The sequence below is a fragment of the Camarhynchus parvulus genome, chromosome Z (genome assembly GCF_901933205.1).
Source record: "Camarhynchus parvulus chromosome Z, STF_HiC, whole genome shotgun sequence".
NCBI classification, from domain to species: Eukaryota; Metazoa; Chordata; class Aves; order Passeriformes; family Thraupidae; genus Camarhynchus; species Camarhynchus parvulus.
The window spans coordinates 44,812,898-44,836,445 of NC_044601.1; positions in this window are offsets into that span (position 1 = coordinate 44,812,898).

Genomic DNA, 23,548 nt, shown 5'->3' on the forward strand with positions numbered 1-23,548 from the left:
ACAACCAGAATATCCCTTCTGAGAAGTTGCCAATCATGCAACAGTGTTGCAGGATTCCTAAATATTTCTGAAGAAGCTGTCTGTGTTCTAAAACTTCTTTAATGCAATAATTTTTAAAAAACAACTCACAGATTATGAAGATCTTTTCCTTTTCTTTTCTTTTACTTCTCCCATGTCTGCTTGAAACACAGATTTCCTTTTTATCTTCCTTGCCAACAGCTGTCACTGAACCAGATACATGGAGAGATAGTCACATGAAGATCACCTGTGTGTTAACAACAACAATTTGCTTCTATAACCTAAAAAGTGAAAAGTCTTCAATCTCTGGTGCATCTCATTTTCACATCAACACAATGTCACTGAAGGATAAGATTTGAAGCGATTTGCAATTGCAAGAGAGATCACAACCTATTGAAGAATAAAGTGGGAGATAAACATTTCATAAATGTATCACCCATTCTTGGAAAGCACAAAAAATGTTCATTTTGTAGGCTTTTTATTGCATCCTGTCTATCTTTGATATAACGATCATAGCCTCATGAGTCCTTCTGCCATTCCCTCGGAAGACAGAAGAAACTCAGGTATGGCCATTTATGTCAAAGGGGTCTCTTCAGATGAGTACCACAAAGAACACGTGTGCAAACACATAGCAGTGCTTGCTAACAGGGGACCTCCCCATGCCCCAGTCATAGCCCCTTGCAGGGGCTGGTCAATCAGGAGAAGAAATGCTGGGGAATTTTTGCTCCCTCCACCAGCTGGCAGCCCCTGCTGCTGGAGTTCAAGAGAGTGGAGCTTCTGCAAATGTATAGTCTCAATATTTTGGACCACTTTGGACTTGTAACTGCAGGAGACAATGCAGAAGAGCCAGGAGAGCCTGAGCTCTCACAGAGTTAATGGAGAAAAAGACAGGACTGTTCAGTATGCAAGTTAGAGCACATACATTAGTTGTCTAAAATTAGAGTGTCAACACATCTCTAGGGAGCTTATGTTGCCTAGATAAGCTCTAATTGTCTTATGAAGCATCCTAGGAGTTGATCACAGCTCAAAGGAGAAATTGAATCCACAGCAACCCTCACTTTTTTCATGGCTGTCTCTCTTTCCTCTCCATCTAGCCCTGAAATGTCTCTGGGACCTGTTGGCAAATGAGAAAGAGTATGAGAGAACCTGCTGTATGTCTGTGACCTCCCTAGCAGGCTTCCCAGTGCTAAAAGTCATTCTTCCAGCTGGGCTGCAATGGGGCAAGAATGAGCTACTGGTGACAGAGGAAATGAAATTTTAGGACAGACCTGCAGCACATTGGGCAGGATGTGCTTTGGGCAGGAGATGCAGAGACTGTGTGCTTAAACGTCCCACCTGGAACAGTGATTCATCATCCCAAACTAAAGGAATAGTCTCTGTTTGCCAGGTCACTTAGAAATGGCACCACTGCCGCAGACAATCCGTGTAGAGTGGGGAAATCAGGACTGCAACGTCTTGAGCAGGTTCTACTGCAAAAATGTCATGTCCTGAAGCCACAGGTGCATGAATCAACCACCTTCTGAAAGGAAGGTGCATGAGGAAGGAAGGGGAGAGGTGATGTTTTAGCCTGTCATTCTAAGGCCACCTGGAAGTCCTGCGGAGTTCTTGGATCAACAGCTCCACATCTGCACCAAAGAGCACTCCTGGAACAGCCGGGGACTCCCACCCTCTCATTCCCTTAGGCAAAGCTAGAGTCAAGTGGTCATTAGTTCTTCCCTTCTTGATTTATCTTGCTGGTTTGCTGCTGTGTCTTGGAACAGCCCATAGAAATAGACTTCCTACTTTTATATCCTTTTTTTGCTACAGCAGAACAATAATATTTGGTCTAGATGTACTTGTGGGGTATTCTCCAAAGAATCAGTAGATTTTATTTCTGTGTTTTGGATAAAACCCTAGATAAGTAGATTGCAGCATATAGGCCTGGTTCTTACAGTATCAAAATTTTACTTTCAGTGTACAAATAATTCTCCAACCACAATTTACTGAGGGAAGATTTTCTCAGCTTTACAGAAGATGACAGCAAAACACAGCGCTGTAGTTCCTCAAACATAACCCAGTACTTGCAAGGTGCTGAATTCACCGATCCTCATTAAAAAGAAGAAGTGAGGATGTTCAGCTTCATGCTTTGTACGGGCCTCTTCTATTCCCAACCAGAGAAACTGTGATTTGAAGAGTCAAATAGTGAAGCCAGTACTCCAAAGATGAGTCACTCTCTTCATTGTCACAGCAAATGTCCATGCATTAGTGTTTTGCATAATCTGTTCCCAAGCTAAATCTCTTCTCACCATGTTTTAAAAGGTGTCCAACTTGTGGTTTGAAATTCTAAATTCAATATTTAAGTGCACAGGTTTTGTTTATGTGATTTCTTATTGGAATTCAAAAACATATCAAGTAGACGTGAGTCTAAGAGTCTAGCATAAGACTCCTGTGCTAATTCTTCCAGCTTCTGATCTGCCTTCAATGAGTTGCCCCATCTGCCTTACTTTAGTACACCAGGTGTTTATTTTGTCCCAAAATCACACATTTGATAAAAACAGTGCTCTATTGCTACTGGATAGAAACTCTGTAGTTTAATATTTATCCTCCTCTTATAGTTTTCATCTGATTATAGGAATGGATTATGCCAAAATAAACATAAATGCTCAATAAAAGAACTTTCTATGTAGCATAGGGTGGAGATCCTACTGTTAAAAATTTTGAGGCTGAGATGTAGCCAAACACAGAGCTTCCAACAGTCTGTAAAACTTTCCCTTTTTGAGATGATATTTTCCAGAATTTGTAGGGCCCTCCTTGGGATTTGAAATGGGCCACAATGATATACTGCAACAAATTAATTAAAACCAACCAGCATGAAAATACTACTAGTTAAGCTTTGTGAAAACTCACAAGAGGACTCTTTCAGCTACCAGCCTCAGCCTTACATGCTTACCTTGTCACATCTCACCCAAGGAAAAAAAAAATTATGTTAATATATAATTATGCTATTACAACACCTGTTTTACATACAAATTGTCTGTAGGGCTCTAAGAAAACAGATGATTTTTTTTTTTAATTTCACTGCCTGGTTGGCTTTACTCCAGACAAGGCCCTCTCCAACTGGCAGAGCAGACAGCAGGCTTTCCACCTGAAATCCACAGAAGTGCCTGTCCCTAGTAGCCACGATCCAGACATGTACTCTCCTCATCCACCCTGAAAGCAGGGTCAGCATCATGTTACTGACTGTCTGCAGATAAAATTCACCCTGTTGAGATGATCTGGGAGAGGGATACTTACCCAACATTCTTTGGCATGACTTAGGGTTGGAAATAAATCCAACATGGTTGGAAATAAATCCAAATCCAGCCATGCATGATGTAGGAAAAAGCATGTTTCAGCAATTAGTTGTGTGGAGCTTCTCTGTCCCAAGCAGCAAAAAAGAATAAAAAACCCATAATATTTTGGTATTCCAGTTAATAGACTAAGACTCAATAGTTGGTGTTTAGTGTGCTTTTTAAAATCAATAAATTTTTTTAAGACTGATCTCTCCCCAGAGATCTTAAAGAAAACAAGACTATTTAAAATGTTTGTAATTTAATTTGAATTGGAGCATTTTTTAAAGGTTTTTTTTATTTCTTTAGGGTTTTGACTGTTGTTAGTTTAGTCCTTTTGAGTCAGTTCTCTATTCTGGCTTTTCTGCAATTAAATCTAAGAGAAACATGATATATGAAATAACATGGATTTCTGAAGAGCAAACTTTGTGAACAACTACAAATTTTAACAAAAAGTGTCCATACTGCTAGATTGCTATATTAATAGAACTTTTTGTTTTCCTGCAGCGTATTTAGAGGCTGAAGTATCTCGTCCATGGTTCCACTCACTGTTGAGGCTCAGTGTCTGAGATATGTGTTACCAAACCAGCTGCTGTGTACTAGAAACACAGTCATTTTAGAGAAGGGTTATTTTTAAAAAGCCCTTCGATTTGAAACTACAGGAAAATTGAAAGTTAACACAATAGAGGTAAATCAGAATGTAACCAGGACAACATGGAATAAATCTCTTATTATTGTGCCAAGTGCTGATGATTTTTAGTCAAAACTTTGAATGCAGGACTTTTTATCACCTTGCCTGAGTGCAAATCCTTGCTTCAATTAATAATCTGTTACTACTAAATTATCAGCAATAAGGCTTTGGAATAGCTTATTAACCACTTCAGAAGGTTGTTCTGCTGGTCAGGTAGTTTCACAAGAAGCTTCACAAAACAGTGGGGATATTTAAATGTGGCAATACATTTTCAAGGAGAGATTGAAAGACATGTTTGTGACATGATATATTTAGTATGAAAGAGCTGGAGAAGCTTTTAAAAAACCTTAGACCTTCTATTTGTCTTGCATGGCTTATTTATTTTCAGTTCTGTTTCATGTTTTCTACAGCATCTGAGTTCGAACTAACTATATATTAACACACTCATCACTTCAAATTTGAAAGAATATTCTTAAGAGACTTTCTTGGTGCTAATTTTGCATTTATCTTACAGGCAAGGGGAAATTCGGGTCTTCTGTTTCTTATTCAGCTTGCATATGCAAGAAAGATCAGCCATAGTCTGTCTCTAGTTGTGGGAAGGAATTTTTCACATGGGTGTTTGATTAGGAATAGTGAGATGAAATTAAGAAAAGGAAATTTTAGGATGGATGTCAATAACACCTCTGTGACAGCAAGACATTTTGAATTGTGAAATAGTCTTCAAAAGCAAAAGTTGGAAACTCCAGTACTTAGGACTTTAAAGATGACTGGACAACTATGTAGTGGAAATTGTAACACAGGGAATAAGCAAGCCATGTGGGCTGAAAGGTGTTACGCCTGAGATGACTTTTGTATTCTATATCTGCATTTCATTGTGTGGAACTGCAGCAGCTCAATGCTGCAAGTTGAGGTCTACCCAGAATTATGACAACCTGTAGCAGCATGAGCAAACAAGCCTTCTGCAGCCACTGGGGAACCGTGGCACAGCTGGGGACAGTGGGAATGCAAAGACAAGCACCAGGCCGCTCTCGTCTTTCTTGCTTGATGTACAGGAGCACACCTGTATCTCAACACTGGTAGAGCTTCACTTCCATAAGTGCATGTATCTCCTTGCTCTGTCTTCCCACTACTGTGGGAATGGTGGAAAACTAACATAAAGGTACTTTGCTTGGAGCCTGTTCTCTGGTGGTGAAAGTTAACCATGGGAAATGTGTAAGTATATAAAATCTTAGTAAAACTGATGAAAATACCCATGCTGCTGCCTCTGATTCTGACTCCTAAATGAACTTTGCAGCTTTCTCCACAGCACTTTGTCTCAACAACAAAAATTTTTTGCCCCCCTCTTCCTGAACTAGAACAGTTATGGAACCAAAAATACAAAAGGAAAAGACAAAAATACCTGTACAGGGGCAGTCCCTGTTAGGGAGAAAGATAGGGCTCATCTGATGCTGTGAGCATGTTGTAAGCCTTCCCATTTGTTTCCCAGCTCTGTCAAAAACACAGAAATACAGGAGTCAACCTAGCACTTCACAGCAAACCAGGTATTGCAGTGTATACTGTGAAAATCACTGCTGCTCCTCTGGAAATTGTTTAAAATTCATGGGTCATTGATGAGTCAGTGGTTGTTTTTCTCCTGGATGTGCTCTGCAGTATGTCAGTGGTTATCTAAATATGACCCCTAGTGTTCAACATGCATGACAATAACTCCAGAAAATTATTGTCCTTACTAGACTTCCCTTAAGAAGAGGGTCATCTTTTCTGGTTATCCCAATATTTTACCTGAAAAAAATTTTCTAAATTATTCCTGATCATAAAGTTAAATTTGTTGAAGATATTGCTTTCAAAGCACAAAATACTGGAGACTCAACTGAGAATTTTAGAAACAGTTGTTACAACTGGAAATAATCTACATTGAAAATTTATATTCCTGTCTGCATGGAAAAATATTGTTAATGGTAGAGCATCAGTGGAAGCAGTTGTACACTTCTATCCATTGCATTTAAGGACAGGGATGAAGACTTTATAGTACAAGATGGATGCTGAGAAAGGACTTCTTTATTTTTTGTTTTTTTCTTGGTCCCGCCACTAATTTTCTGGTATGTTTTTCATTTGATCATTTAACCTCTGTGTCCTTGTGTTTTCATCTTGACAAAATGCACAGACACATTTCTTGTATGAGGTTTGTGACGTTTAACAATTGTCTGTAAAGTTGCATGACATCTGAATAAAAAGCAAAATAAAACTGAATTATTACCTGATTTTTTTAATTGTAGGAAAAAGCTGAGAGAAACTCTACATATATTCTATTTGCTTTAAACAATCTGAGACACAACATGGGACCATAGGCTGCAGAAGAATGCAAGGCCACTAGATAAAACTGTGAAACTAGATAAAACCTTTGCATTAGGTTAAGGGAGGAAGGGGAAAGGTGCAGTGCTTCAATGTCCAGGCTACAGATGTTTAACACCTGCTCCACTTTGAGCAAAGATTGACACAGTTAAACTTCTGCTTTAGCAATGTTTCTTTCTTCCTGATACTTGTGATATTGCCACATGTCTTTTAGAAGGACAGACAGCAACAATATGGTCAAAACAGAGGTCACGGAAAGCTTAGAGAATCAGCAGTGACAACCTGCTTTGCAATGCAGTCATTTGCTGATTGTTTTACAGTATGCGAGTCTGTGGATACAAACAAACAGTTTATCACATCGTGACAGAGAGGAATATGCATGACATGTATTGTGAAAACATGTAATAGAGACTCCTGCTTCCTGATTGTCTTTGTTAGCTCTATGCACACAAGCGTCTTGCAAACTTTACTACTTTGCATCTTGCTCAGATATGGAATAGCTCCAGCAGGCTCATTTCCCATCTCATCTAAGTGCCTTAAGCAGTAATGCATATTTTGGATGTGCTCTCAAAGCCCTGTGGTTTCTTTGCTTGAGTATTGTTATCACCAGAAAAATCAATGTCACTTCAGCTCTGGCCTACAGGTCCCTTTTACAGTATGCTGTTTCTTACAGTCTTGTAAGAAGCAGCACAATTTGTTGTTATGTAAATGTTTATTTGTGCCCATTAAATTTGATCTCCCTCATAGGAAAGCATGCATCTCCTGGGGGCAGAAATCATATATTATTTTTAATTTCATGGCCATACTCCTATTAGTGCTTTTGAGCTTAAAAATTGAGTGCTACCATTTCCCAGTGCTCCCATCTTACTTGCCTATGTCAGTGAGACAGGAAATGGGTCCAAACTGTTGCTTTGAAAAGCTGGTGGTGGATGTTGTAAAGGCTTTCTTCTTTATGGCTTTTTCCTTGATTCCTCATGCCACAAACGGGGAGGAACCCCAGAGGCATGCACATACCTTGTATATAGATGTGAACCAGTTTGTGCTTGCAGCCAGGGTAAGCATGGTGTTCAAGGCTGGAGTTTATTTCTTCAGTTAACATAACCGGTGTCCTTTCTGTCTGAGGATAAACCTCATTCTGGGTGCACACAGTGTGAGAATCTTTTGCTTCCTTACGGCATTCAGCTCAAGGGTCACATCCCTCAGACGGCCTGTGGCCAGAGTCACAGCAGGGAATTGTCACCAAGGACATCATTTATGACTTTCCCTGGAAGGAAACATTTTGATGCAGGACCAGAACCAAAGGGTCAGCAAGGAAGATAACCAACCCACCCTGATGATCTCTTCTGCCCTGCCCTGACACAGTTCTGGTACAGATGGTCCTGGTGCCCCAGTGTGAGTGCAAGTGTGAAAATGAAAGCCAAGAAGGGGCAAGATACAACTTTAGGAAAGGGCACAAAGCCACAGACAATGGGGAGACATTTCCATCACTAGGACATCCAGGGTTCACTGTGGTGGATCACATAAAGTGAGGGAACATCATCTGCACGGGACGCCCACTCCAAGGCCAACTCTAATGTAACCATGGGATTATGGCTGGGACATATGGTTCAGATAAGATCTTTTAGGAACATGCAGTCTGCTGCAAAAATGTTTGGTCAAGCATGGGTTCAGACACTTTGCCATTGAATGAAAACCTGCTATGGGCTTCAAAGGGAGCAGTAAAAGGTCCCTCCTGTCTTTCTCTTGCTTTGACCAAGGATCATAAAAAACACTCTAAGCAGCAGCAGTAAAATTAACACATTAGGATGCTATCAGCAGAATCTGCAGTTCTGTGTTCTGTCTCCCAGACAGATCAGCAGCAAGACAGAAGGGGTTTTCTACATGCCAAGCATTCCCAAACATTGTGGAAAAATTTTCCCATCCTTTTTTTCCCAAAGTTGCCTGTTTTCCAAACAGTGATTGAGTGCTGGTGGTATGTTTCTGAGTGCTTGGATGTGAGCAGACCTGTTTGTGCTGATGCACTGCAAGGTGAAAGCTATTTTTTGTTTTCAGAGGATAAAAATGGCAGAGTTTCAGTTCTCACCTTCTTAGTCCAGAACTTCTATTGCTGATGAGTGTTAAACAAACTGTGGGTATACTTGTAACTATTGCAATTATTGCTGGTCTTTCCAAAAGTCCTAGATTTGCTTCCCCTCCACACTCCCATAGAATTACTAGGGTTTTAAAATCTTTTTAAGTTTGCTATAAAGTGTAGAATTTGGGAAAGTTTTGAAAACACCTGTGCTGCTCTCTGATTTGTCTGTGCCATTGCCCTTGTGCTGAGTGGCTGTGAGGTTCTTGCCTCACCAAGTCACAGGCAGTTCAGTCACAGCACTTACATTATGCTCACCCTGGTCAGTGCCTGATAATGGCAATAGTTGCGGCTCCACATGATTTCAAGATTGGGTGGAAAAGGTTATAGCAGAGACAGGTCATATAACATCCCATCCTGGCACTGCAAAGCCATGTTCTCTCATGTCCAATGACTGGAAGTGCCTCTAACATTTACCAAAATTTTGTTTCTGTCATCACATATCTGATGAGAATCTGGCCACGCTATATCGCCATCACTGGAGGGGTTGTGAGGTCTGTTGTCTTAACAATCTGCTGTCCACAGCAATCTCCCTGCCTGTCCCTGAGACTCTTTTTTTGAAAAATCAAAAGACTCAGTTTATCCATTAAATTTTGAGGGCTGAATATAAAAATTCTGCTACATACTGAATGGTTTAATGTTTAGAGGCAGACAAAACACAAGAAAATATAGCAGCAAAAAATATCTAAGATAAATATCAACTTCTTTTAAAAAGTTTGGTTTGATTTGTTTGTTTGCTCCCTTTCCTGCTGTAGTGCTTTCACACTCCCAGGGGTTTTAATAGAACTTCTGAAGTCTGCACTTTGGCCCTGCAATTAGAAGAAGGAAAAGATAATTTGAGTGGATGGATTTTTAAGTTTGATTGAAAAGCTCTGCTCATATAAATTAAGCTGTGCTGATTTATACCAGAATATTTGGCCCAACAACTTAGTATAACATCACAGATGGTATATTATCTGCGATCTGACAGTCATTTGCTATTCCATTATGGTGCGAACCACAGTTCGTTAAATAAGACATAAAACTACAGTTTTCTCAAGTTCCAGAAAAATGAACAGATGAATTCTGAAAATAATGAACTACAAAGATAAAGTGATTATGTTCAGCATTAATAATAACAAAAAAAGAATTTGCATCCTAAGCAGAGCTTCTGTATGTCTTTCTGCTAGAGATTGATGGCACAGATAAAACGTAATGTCACTGAGAATAGGATTTCCTTGAGCAATACAAAGGAGAAAGACATACAATTAAAGCAGCATTGCATTCAGTCAGAAGGTCAAGTTCAGTGTAATGTTTTCCATTGAGCAAGATCCAAAGTTATATAGTCCTGAGCCTGTACATTTCACAAACAATGTAGAGCTTCATTGGCATGCATTACCTATGCCTGTGTATAGTGTACGGCCTGGAAACAAATGCAGATCTTAGGAGTCTGAGGGCTTTGTCGTAAAGCTTCTGAGATAGTGTCAACCTGGCTCTGAGCCCAGCAGGTACCTGGATATAAAAGTGATGAAGATGTAACTACATGGAGAGACTCAAAAAATGAGAAAAGAGGAGCTCAAGCACTCCAAGGCAGCCACACTTCCCATCAGGTCACAACATAAGCAGTGCTCGAAGAAAAACAACCTCTGAGGTATCAGAGGCTACTGCTGTTCCTGTCCCAGGTCCCAGCAATGGTCCTAGTAACCATAATTGTTTTCAGGCAGGCAACCATAAAGTTCCCTTTTCTCACCTAGATATTACAGAACACCTTGGTAAAAGAATCTCTGCATAGAATTACAAAAACATGTTAAGATGACTGTAGAGGAGAATGAATGCTTTCCCTCTCAAAAGAAAATATCAGAAAAATGTTTTTAAAAGTTTTAAAAAAAAAGTTGTGTAGTCCATCACTTTTGCTGGGTGGGAAAATAAGGGAAATTTTCCATGCTTCTTTTGCTTCTGTGTTTTTCTCTTTTTATGACTCTCTGCTGTTTTCTTCAGTTTTGCTTGACTTTGCTTGGATCCTTTGAGCTTCTTCAGGTCCATATTAAGACAGAATACTCCAGGCACAAAATCTGAGATTTCACTCCCAGTGTGACAGAATGAGTTCTTGCTGAGGGAGGCATCTTCATCTTTCAGATCAGGTCTCCTGTAATCACAAAATATGACAGGCCTGAAGCCATCTGTCAAAAAATCTAAGTGTGAATGTTATAAAATTAGCCACACAAGGAAATATGTACCTGTACCTGGGTGTGCATGTGTACATCTTAAACCAACAGAGAATTACCAGATTCGAAGCTGATCATTTTATTGTTGATTATTGAACCTGTTTCATTACTTCTTATTGCTCTGGGAAAAGCACTGGATCTTAAGCTCAAGTCATAGAGGTAAATAATTGAATGCCAATGTCATCTTTCTATGCTAGAAATACATTGTCATTTTGTTGCTTCATAATCACTTTTTCTCCTTTTTGTTATTCTATTTTTATAAGAATGTTAGGAAATATGTAAAGGAAACATTTCATTTTTTTCATTATTAAATTACCATAATCTTAGCTTTGCAGCTAAGAGGAAGGACTGTATTGATTGCAATATGTGCTGCACTTGGCCACGTCTGAAAGTCAATCCTTTAGCAGTCAGTGTTTCAAGTTCAATTTTAAGGTAAATCTGAGGGTTTTTTTAAAAAGACCTGGTGGATTATTTGTCATTCATCTTGAGTGAGGTGTAGAGCTGGGGCACCTTCAAGGAGTGTGAGGGGGTGGGTGAACACATAGCTTCCTGTCTACCCCTTCCCTTACAGACTCCCACCTCCGACTATTACATGAAATTTGCTTTACAAATATCTTTGGAACAACAAGGTACAAAACCACAGGGGAGGTCTTGCAATATTTTCTTAAGAATAGCTGCATCTGGTTTGCTCTGTGATTGCCTGGGGAAGTGTCCTAGGGTGACATTATGATGTTTGTATCCCCAGTCGCCTGTTCTGTTTGTGCTGGATATTATATTCTGTGCCTTCAAGACTGGCTCTGAGAGCAAAGGCAGGGAGAAGAAGAAGCATGGAGTTTGTTGTCAGCCTGCACTCACTCCTCCACATTCAGCTGGAAAACAGAACTCTACTGTGGTGTCTGGGCATGGACAGGGCAGAACACGGCGCTCCGTTGTTTTTTACTTGGTTTAGCTAGCTGAGGCAGAGAAGTTCCGTGGACTGGTTTTCTTTCCCTTTTCTTGGAACCGTTAGAACCTGCTCTGGACTGGGACCTGGGGAAACACTGAGAGCTTGCACTTTGTAGCTTTCTGGGGCCTTCTCTGGGCAGCAGCATTTCCCAGTGCCGAGGGGCTGATAGCAGAGCAACCACCCACAGGAGAGACTTTCTGAATTTGTCATCTGGTATTGTTCATTTTTTGTGCTGGGGTGTGCTTTGCCTGTTAAATAAACAGGTGTTTTCCACTTCTCTCCGAGGAAATTCTTACCGAACTGGTTGCAGGGAGGGGTCGTGTGGGTTTGCTTTCTGGGGGGGGGGGGGAGGGCCTTTTTGGAGGTTTTCTAACAAATTTTCCCTAAACCAGGACATCTAGAAAGACCTTCAGAAGGCAATCTCCTCAAGCTCTCACAATCTGAAAGTTTCATTATTTATTATTTTCTTTCTGTAGCTTCTTGTGGTTGTTGTTTGGTTGGGGTTTTTTGATTTTATTTTTCTCATGCAAAGCACTCCAAGTGACCAAGTTCAGAAAATGTGCTTAGTGGTTAGAAGTGTCCAGGTTCTGTGTCCCAGTCAGGCACTGACTCAACTTGGGTGATTCAGGTAATTCCTCATGTTTCATTTTCTTCCTTATACAACAAAACTACTTCCAGAATGTTTCTTAACGCTTAATTTATTCATGACCATGAAGACCTTAAAATCATCAAACAAAAGGCATAAAGTAAATGTGACATGTTACTGATGTTCTCCTTACTTATTATTCATCGTAACTGAAAATGGAATAAAAGCCAAATATTAGGATTGAATTGTGTTGCTAAAATAGATAAGTGTATTTCTAAACTTATCATTTCAAGGGTATCTAATTTCCTTTAGTACAAATAACAGATTTGACCTGCAAAAATTAGGGCCTGATTCAGTCAATCCTCCTGCACATAGGTAAATGCGCTGTGATGGAGTAGTTGACTAGATGAGAAAGCCAGATTAGATCCTTAATATTTCCACCTTCCTGCACTGAGGTTTGTATTTCATTACATTAATTGAAATATTCTGGTGTATATTATCTCTTTGAACCATATATACAGTAGATGTTAATGAGACTTAACATGTCACACCATACCACAAAGCTACTACAGGCTATTAGCTTTGTGTCTATCAGTATGATTTCCACCTGAAAAGTAGTAAACTATATCTTTAGTGTAAGTAAGTTCTTTGTATAATAACTTCTTGATGATTTCCATGTATTTCACTGATTGCTAAGTATTCTTGTTTTGTGTGTTTGATGAGGAAGTGCTGCTAAACTCCTACATGCTTGACATTAAATTATATCATGGGAATATTGAGAAAGGAAATTATCCCATTTAGATTAAATAACATTACTGCTTTGAAAAGTTATCCAAATTTGACAGAATAACAATTTCACTAAAGCTATTATACTTTATAAGATGAAATGACAGGAATTCTGAAGTTTACTGTTTGTGTACTCAGGCTGACCTGATGCCTTTTAATCTATCAGTTTAGTGACATCAATTATGGAAAAAAGTAATAAGATTGATTGATTGATTGGTTGATATGAGTGGGACACGACCTTGTGCTGAATGGAATAGGTGAGTAGACTTTGATTGGGTTCTGAGCAGGGACTTTGCCCTGAGATGGCATTTGGAATCAGATATTTCATACTCTTTGTCCTGACAACACTGGAAAAGGGCTTGCCATATTCTTGGAAAAAGTCTGGGAGAAAAGTGGCCCAGAAACAGATCTATTTTCTTGTGAGAATCTTTTCTAAAGTAGTTGCCTATAACTATTTTCCATCTGTACTATTAGCTTCAGATGAAGGTGGCGACTTTACATATCTTCTTTGTCCTCTTTGTACTTGGGGAAAATTTGTATCCCACTGCAAGTCTACACTGAAACTTTTGCAATTACATTTTCATTTTGAAGTAGCAGTGACTGAAGGAAAGACCGGAGAATGAGATCGAGCTGTACAGAGGGGTTCCCAAGTTCAGGAACCTATCCAGCAGCCCCTAGACCTCATCACAGTTCTGAAGCCATTGGACAACAAACAGGGGCATGGCACAGCAGTGAGGGCAGGGCACAGCAGTGAGGGCATGGCAGGGCAGTGAGGGCAGGGCAGGGCAGTGAGGGCATGGCAGGGCAGGGCAGTGAGGGCAGGACAGGGCAGTGAGGGCAGGGCAGGGCAGGGCAGTGAGGGCATGGCAGGGCAGTGAGGGCATGGCAGGGCAGTGAGGGCAGGACAGGGCAGTGAGGGCAGGGCAGGGCAGGGCAGTGAGGGCAGGGCAGGGCAGGGCAGTGAGGGCAGGGCACAGCAGTGAGGGCATGGCAGGGCAGGGCAGTGAGGGCAGGGCACAGCAGTGAGGGCAGGGCAGGGCAGGGCAGTGAGGGCAGGGCACAGCAGTGAGGGCAGGGCAGGGCAGTGAGGGCAGGGCAGGGCAGTGAGGGCAGGACAGGGCAGTGAGGGCAGGGCACAACAGTGAGGGCATGGCAGGGCAGGGCAGTGAGGGCAGGGCAGGGCAGTGAGGGCAGGACAGGGCAGTGAGGGCAGGGCACAACAGTGAGGGCAGGGCAGGGCAGGGCAGTGAGGGCAGGGCAGGGCAGTGAGGGCAGGGCAGGGCAGGGCAGTGAGGGCAGGGCACAGCAGTGAGGGCATGGCAGGGCAGTGAGGGCAGGACAGGGCAGTGAGGGCAGGGCAGGACAGGGCAGTGAGGGCAGGGCACAACAGTGAGGGCAGGGCAGGGCAGTGAGGGCAGGGCAGGGCAGTGAGGGCAGGGCAGGGCAGGGCAGTGAGGGCAGGGCACAACAGTGAGGGCAGGGCACAACAGTGAGGGTATGGCAGCTCCTGCAGGCAGGGTGGGCAGGAAGGGCTGTCCTCTGATCATCTGAGAGTAGCGAGTTGAGGCGGGAAACAGACCCAGTACCTGGTAAGGAAGAACAAAGAGGTCCTTTCAGTCTTTTTAGCATACCAGCTTAAGCTTCCTCTGATATGGTGTTGACATGCCCTGAAGCTCAGTCCCATGTAGCTGTGAGGGTCACTGAACCAGCCGTGTCAGAGGCCTGCAGACAGACAGACGGACCCACTAATGGTAGATACAGCTCTCCAGATCACTGGATGCTGGGAGTGCCTGATGCGTCCCCATGAGCCTGGGGCAGAAAGTCTGCCATAGCTGAGGAATTGTGTCACCAGGTTAAGGAACTACAGGAAGAAGTGAACAGGCTACATAGTAATCAAGTGAACTAGTTATTTTCAGAGATGCTATAGCCCTAAGACCCTCAGGAGTCTTGAACCTCCATTTTGGTGGAGAAGCAGGTGGACTCTAAACCCTGCAGGGGAATTAGTTAAATGACTGTTAGCGAAGGGTCTGTTAAAAATGAAAGCTGGAAGCAGGTCGTGGCACATACCAGGAGGAAGGTTCCTCCTCCTTCCCAGGATTTGACAAAGAGGACTTGTACATTCCACAACAGGTATGAGGATCTGCAACAAGAAGACAGCTGATGAGGTGGGTGAAGGTCCATCTGGAATTGTGGAGCCTCCTAAAATAACACCAGCTGTACCTCACATCATGATCTCCTCTGTTAAGAGGAAAAGAAAGGTAGTTTTAATAAGAGACTCCCTTCTAAGGGGAAGAGAGAATCCAACATGCAAACCTTAAACTCACAGGGAAGTCTGCTGTCTCCTCAGGGCTAAGATGAGGGACATCATTGCAGAACTCTCCAGTCTAATAAGGCCCTCTGATTACTATCTGCTATTGATTGTTCAAATTGGAAGTGACAGAATTACAAATAGAAGTCTGAGGGCAAAAAAAGAGACTTCAGGGTCCTGGGATGATTGATAGAGGGATCAGGAGCACAAGTAGTGATTTCCTCAATTTTTCCAGTAACAATGAATAATATTGCTAGGACTAGGCAGATATGTGAAGTCAATGCATGGCTCCAAGGTTGGTGTCAGAGGAAAAAGTTTGTGTTTGTTGACCATGGGATGATCTATTCAACATCTAGCCCCAGGGGGGGATACACCTATCTCAGATGGGGAAAACAGCTGCAGCACAGGCTCTAGCGGGGCTTGTTGACAAAGCTTTAAGCTAGGTTACAAGAGGGGAAGTGTCAAAACCAGTAATGAGCAATGGGATGGTATGCCAAAACATGAGGAAATGAACACTAATGAGACGACTTAATATGCTTCACCAGGCATTGGCTACAATGTACCACACTTAAAATGTTTCTACACTCATGCACAGAGAATCAGGAACAAACAAGAGGAGCTCAAAACTCAAAGCTATGGCCCAGTCCCAGAGATTTGAAATCACTAGCATAAATGAAATCTGGTGGGATGTCTCCTGTGACTGGAGTGCTCTGATGGACGGTTACAGGCTGTTCAGGAGAGGTGGGCAGGCAGGAGAGGTGGGGGGACAAAGGGGTGAGCTCCATACATTCTAACCCTTCTAAAATATATAGATGGGTAGGATTGTATGGAGTTCACACTTGGCAATGGCACAGCTGAGAGCCCCTGGATAAGGATCAAGAGGAAAACAAATAATGCCATCATGGGAGTCTGCTATAAACCACTCACCCTGGAGGATGGTGCTGATGATTTATTCTTTGATTTATTCCAAGTCAACTGCCCTTGTCCTTATGGGGGACTTCACCTTGTCAGAAATTAACTGGGACATCACACAGCTGGTGCAAGAAGGGTGCACAGCTGGGCCAGAAGGTTCCTAAAAAACCTGCATGACAATTCTATGGAACAAGTCCTTAGAGAACAGGCTCAGAAAGATGTCCTTCTTGATCTTCTTCTTGCCAAGAGAAAGGGTCTTGTTAGTGGAGTGGTGGCTGTCTTTGCCACAGCAACCATAAAGGGATTGAGTTTAAAATCTCTGTTGACAGAAAGAAAAACACCAGCAAAACCTCAGCTCTGGATGTGAGGAGAGCAGACTTCAGGCTCAGGGAATCAGTCAGTAAGGTACCCTGGGAAAATGCTCTGCAACTGCTGGGTCCCATCACTGCTCGTTGCTTTTTAAACATCACCTCCTAAGGGCAAAAGAACAGGCAATTCCTAAGTGTTGGAAGTTAAGCTGGCAAGGCAGGCCAGCTTGGCTGAACAAGGATCTTCCCTTGGAAATACAGCAAAAATGGAAGGTGTATGCCCAGTGGAAACAAGCTCAGGTGATGTGGGAGGAATACAGAAATACTGCTTATCAATATGGGGAGAAAATTTGTGCAGACAAAACTCAAGTGGAATTGAAACTGGCCACAAGTGAGGGGGACAGTAAAAAGAGTTTTAAAAAATATATTAATGGCAATAGGCAGTGTAAAAATATAAGTTTATTATGGGATGAAGATGTCAGATCACAAACAGAGACAGTGATACATCAAATGCTTAAGCATTTTTTGCCTCTTCAACACAGAGGATGCATCAAAGGGGCCTACTGCTCCAGCTGGATTCCTACTAATCTATGGGGCATAATGGGATTCATGCTAGAATACGCAAAGAGCTGCTGATGTCATCATAAAACCTCTCTCAATGATTTTTAACCAGTCTTCAGAATCCAGAGAAGCTCCAGCTGACTGGAAGCTGGAGACTGTTGTCCCAATTTTCAAGAAGGAAAAAAAGGAGGACCCTGGAAACTACAGGCTTGTTACAGTCTAACTTCAATTCCTGGTAAAGTTATGGACAAGATTATTCTGGGAGGTATTGAAAAACACCTAAAGGATAATGCAGTCATTGGTCACTGCCAAAACATGTTCATGAGACAAAAATTCTGCTTAGCAAACCTGATTTCCTTCTACAGCAAGGTAACACACCTAGTTGATTAAGGGAAGCCAGGCAATGGAATCTTTTTTGATTTCAGATACTGGCTGTCGCAGAATCATTCTGGACAAAATGTCCAGCACACAGCTGGGTAAACACATCAAGTACTGGGTGAGCCAGTGGCTGATGGGTCAGGCACAAGGGGTTGCAGTGAATGGGGTGGCATCGGACTGGGGACCCATCACTAGTGGGGTTCCACAGGGCTCCTCCTCAGGCTTTGTGTTCTTCAACATCTTCGTTAATGATTTGGATGCAGGACTGGAAGTGATACTAGGCAAGTTTGCAGATGATGCAAAACTGGGAGGAACTGTTGACTATCTCACAGGCAGAGAGTTCCTACAGAAAAACTAGACAAAGTGAAGGGCTGGACAATCACCAGCTCTATGAAAGTGAACAAAATTCTGCACCTGGGACAGGACAGCCCTGGATATGCAGACTGGGGAATGACATGCTGGAAAGCAGTGCCACAGAGAGGGACCAGTGGGTCCTGGTCGATGGCAAGTTGAACATGGTCAGCAGTGCCCTGGCAGCCAGGAGGGCCCCCTGTGTCCTGGGGGCATCAGGCACAGCATGGCCAACTGGGCAAGGGAGGGGATTGTCCTGCTGTGCTCTGCACTGGGGCAGCCTCACCTTGGGTGCTGGGGGCAGCTCTGGGTGCCACAATAAGAGAGATACAAAACTATTGGAGAGCCATGAGGGGAACCCTTGCGAGGAGCAGCTGAGGTGACTTGTTCTGTTCAGCCTGGAGGAGACTGAGGGGACACCTCATAGCAATCAACATCTTCATCATGAGGGGAAGAGGAAGGGCAGGCACTGATCTCTTCTCTGCAACAGGACCCAAAGGAGCGGCCTGAAGTTGTGTCAGGGAAGGTGTAAGTTAGATATTAGAAAAAAGGTTCTTCACCTAGAGGGTGTTTGGTCATTGGAAAAGACTCCCCATGGAAGTGGTCATAGCACCAGACTGACAGAGTTCAAGAAGCATCTGGACAACATTCTCAGGCGTGTTATGTGGCTAACGGGGATGTTGCTATGCAGGGACAGGAGCTGGACTCAATGATTCCCCTTGTTCCCTTCCAACTCAGGATATTCTGTGATTTTGTGATTTTGTGATTCTGAGTTGCACAAGACAGTGCTAACTTCAGCCATCACTTTTGAAATAATATTGTGATGTGAATCCAAGAGTTCTTTTTTTTTAAGTTGTTTAAACTAGAAGAAGAAGAAGAAGAAGAAGAAGAAGAAAAAAAAGTTTGAAATGGTTTACTCACCTAGCTAAATCTTTTCAGCCATATCACTCTGCTGGATCCTCCCTTCTAACACATAGGAGAGAAGTTACCTATCTTCCTTTTCATAGGCCTTCTGTAGGCCTCTCTGTCTCCCATTCAGTATGACAAGAACAGCTCCCAGATCTGATCACTCACAATGATCCTACAGAGCTCCATGATGGATCTTCAACACAAACTCTTTTCTGCTTTTTCTAGTTATCATTTAAACCCAGCTGGCAATTAAGACCAACTCATCTGCCCACTCACTCCCTCACTAGCAGGACTAGGGAGAGAATCAGAAGAATAAAACTGAGAAAACTCGTGGATAGAAGCAAAGACACTTTAATGGGTAACCGAAAGCCACACACAGAAGCAAAGTAAAACAAGGAATTCAATCACCACTTTCAATGTGCAGGCAGTAGCTCACCCATTCCCAGGAAAGTAGGCTCAAGCACACACAATAGTGATTTGGGAAATGGCATCACTCCAAATGTGCCATCCTTCCTCCCTCTTCCCCCAGCTTTATTTGCTGAATATGATGTCATATAATATAATAAATCCCTGTGGTGAATTGGGCTTAGCTGTCCTGGCTGTGTTCCCTCCCAACTCCTTGTGCACCCCCAGCCTTCTTGCTGCCAGGGTGGTATGAGGGGCAGAAAAACCTTTGATAATGTGCACTGGCTGCTCAGCAATAACCAAAATATCCCTGTGTTATCAACACTGTTTCAGCACAAGTCCAAAACATGGCCCCATACCAACCACCATGATGAAAATTAACTCCATGCCCAGAACTTGGACACTGCCTTATGTTTTGTTCCTCTTTACATCTCCTGCTCTGCCTCAGGTCAGTCTCATCACCTGTCCTCTTGACACCTACAAAAGACTATCGCTTTCTTAGAGCTAAGTTAATAAGTCTTTGACTCATCAGGCATAATCTGCTGCCTTGTAATTCACTGTCTGATAATATTAATTTGTTTATTTTGTCTTACATTAATTGTCAATTTTTTGTTAATGAAGTCTCTGTTTGTATGTAGCTGCAAGTTCTGGGACATCAGTTTGGTTTCGGTTCTCTAAACAGGAACATTACCTGTAGGCAAGAGAACTGGAGAAGAGCACCACAGCTGAACAGATATAACTGCTATTATTTACAGAAGAAACAACACACAGCAAGGCTTTGGGAAAATCACCGTGGAATGCAAAAAAGAAATAAACAAGTTAATGGGGGAAAAAAGAGAGGAATAGGACAGAAGAAGACTAAGACAGTACAGGAAAAATTAAGAAATATGAGGCAAAAAGGAAAAAGCGAAGCTGAAACTGAAGTAAGAACAACAGGGAACCTGGGGAAAAGACAATATGATAAATCAAGTCTCTGAAAGCTCATTTCACTGATGCAGCACTATATTATCAAATTGAGCTGATGGATATTAGACATTTTGCCACATTTTTTCTGTTCCCTGTAGAGACTCATAAAACTATTTCCATCTGCCTATGAGCACAGCAGCCAGCCTGGATCCTCTCTCACAGTAGCCCTGTCCTAGGAGACTGGTGGAGCTCGACACCAGATCCTCCCATATATTCCTGTACTTCCATCCACACACTCCATCTACTTCTTGGCACAGCACAGCTAATTTTTATGACACTCTTTAGTTTGGATGTTCCCCGTCTATCTTCCCCCAATTTTTCCTGTACAAACAACAGATTGCATTGCATCTGACATGTCGGGTTGATCTACAAAAGGAAAAACAACCAATAATCCAGCTTTTCTCTTCCTTCTGTCAGGCCTCCCATGCCTCCTTTGCCAGATGTTTTTTCTTGGACTTCTTCCTGAAGATTTCTATTTCATTTTCAGTACAGCTATTTAACTTGGCTTTCTATTGGCTCTCTGTATTTCTTCTACATTGCTTTATAAACACCCTGCTAGTTCTTCCATTCTGCTTAAAACGGTGAGACATTCCTCCCATTTCAAATACAGGGAAAATGAAGGAGGGAAGTTGTGAAGTTCACAGAAAACACTGCCTGCACCAGACCCCAAGACCACAGTACGATGTCTTATTATTACTGCAACAAATGTTTTGTATCAGCTTCTCATTCCCAGATTTCTTCCTCTGAGTATCGTGCACACAAAGACTTCAGTGCCTATATATCTTGCTCATGAACAACTTTCTTTGAGCCTGGACTGCAGTGCCATTCATAAGTTAGGAGACACTCAGTGAACTTCATATTGCCTGGCAATATGAGTACAAAATCAACTAAAAGTACTGTACCCTGGGAAATTGAATAAACTATGTTGTTTCGCTCTGCCTTTTTGCAGGAACAATGCAGTCTTGAAGATGTGAAAGGCTCAGGTTGGTGGCTTGGGGTTTGGGGTTTTTTTTGTTTTGTTTTGGTGGGGTTTTTTTTGTATTCTTTGACCAAATGGAACTGGAAAGAATTTTCAACAGCATGGGAGAGTAAAAGCTATTAATTCAGCTTAAAATACTTAAATATAGTGCCAATTTATGTAGATGATTATTTGAAATATTAATACCTGTGGAAGTACATCTTTGGCAATCAAATAACATAATTTTTTTTGGCTGGGTTGTGTTCCAAAATGCTGTTGTGACTACTACAGAATTAATTTGCTTCCACCCCTCTAAACAAAAAAACCAAACAGTTCACACATATGCTCCCTTCTATCTGAAATAAAAATTCTGCTATATGTTGATTTCAACTCAAAACTAAAGCCTACCAGTTTTTACACGAAATTCTCATTATATCAGCGATTCCTATTGTAGTTCATAAGTTCATAAGATTGCCTTTTTGCATGCTGTCCTGGTTTAGGGCAAATTTGGGAGGAAAGGACCAAAGGGGTCCCTCTGAAAAACAGATTCAATTTGTTCCTTCCCCTACTGGTTTGCAAAAATATTTCCTTGGAGATAAGTGGAAAAATCTGTTTCTTCAACAAGCAAAGTATCTGCAAGTATAAAAAATGAATAATATTAAACAATAAAACCTCCCCCTGTTCTGAAGAGATAACAAATTCGGAAATTTTCATAGGCTGTAGCTCAGCTCCCTCAGTTTCTTATCAGCCCCTCCTGCGCTGGAAGATACCATGTCCTGGGCCCGAGTGGGCTACCAGTGTGGACTCCCGGTGTTTTTTCTGGGCTTTCAGTCCAGAGCAGGCCAATCAGTTCCAAGAGAAAGAAAAGCCATAGATCAGGGAACCTCTCTGCCTCAGCTAGCTAAAAAAACTAACCAAAAGCAAAGGAGAGCTCTCTCCTGCTGTCTGTGCTGCAGACAACACAGTCCCTGAGAATGAAATCTGAAGCTCTTATCTCTGTATTTTTGAACAGTCACCTCAGATATTCCACTGCTTCTCCTTCTCCCCCCCTTCACTCTCAGATCTAGTTTTAAAGGTCCAGAACTTATTTCTGGGCCAAACAGATGAATGGAGATACAATTCAGCATCGTAAAGACACCCGAGGACATATGCCTAACCAAAACCTAAATTTATAATTGCTATCAGAAATGCTGTCACATGTGGGGACAGAAACAATGTTAGTGCTAAAATTTCACTGTTTCATAAGAACTGAGTTAAAATGATAAGATTTAACTTAATTATGTGTAATCCTTAAAGTGAACAGCACAAACTGAAATTGGCTAGATAAGTTTGAAAAAAAATCCATTCTTGGACATTTCAGCAAAAAGAACTAAATTCTCTGATTAAATTGCTTGGTCTTGTTGACTTTTTACAAATAATGTATTCTGGATAGTCCTTAATTTTTTGGGAAGGACACAATTCTTATTCCACTTGCAGTAATGTACATTCCATTCTTTTCTGAAATTATCTATACAAATAAAAATTTGTTTTCTCAATTGAAGCATCTTTTTTAACAGAAGGGTGTTTTTCTAAATCTTGTCTGTTCTGCAGGGTGCTGGAAAAGGCCACTTTTTCTCAACAAATATTACAAGCACTTGGAAGGCAGATGATTTGATAGATGATGAGTAATGAAGTACATAATATGAGCAAGTTGAGGGATACTTGTCAGCAGTTGTTTTTTCACTTCAATCTACAGTAACTATTTTTGCTTTATTAGAAAAAAAAGCAGTTAAAGTTATCACCTGCCTGACAATATAGAATTGAGTCAGTTCTGTAGTAAAATCACCAGCACCATCGTTACTGGTGATTCATTGACAATTTCTTTCCAATTGTAATGAAGAATATATTTCATTCATCATTGTGAATCTAATTTTACACTTATTTTTCTGATTCATCCAGTCTTTCATGACATTCATATCCCTAAAACACAGAACTCTTTTTTCCCCAGGCTTTCAAAGGAGAATCTATAAAACGCTCATGCAGAAAAGCAGTATCAGATCAGACAACCTGAAAGGAGGTCCTGTGTCTCTTTACACAGCTCTACAATACATTAATGTACAGAGAGTCCAAAGCACCACTTCTGGCAGTAGAAGCATATTGACACAAAATCTTGGTGGCTTTCAGAGATTTCTTGAGATTAGATAAATTGAAATAAGATAATTAACATATTTTTTTAATTAACATACAATTTCAAAGACTAAAAAAAACTCATGGAAGGACATGAAATCCCCTAGTAGTCCTTGTCTTAGTTGCAAATGCATCTACTTTTCTCTCTGTCTCAAAGCAAGTAACTTTTCACATAACTCCAGTGGTCCTTATAGGAAACACATTTCTTCTTAACATTTTCTCTGGGAATAAATTAGAATTACATCTGGTCCTGAAGGATTTCCCCTGTATATAATTTCTAGCATTGTGTTGGTCTGTGTTGAAAAAG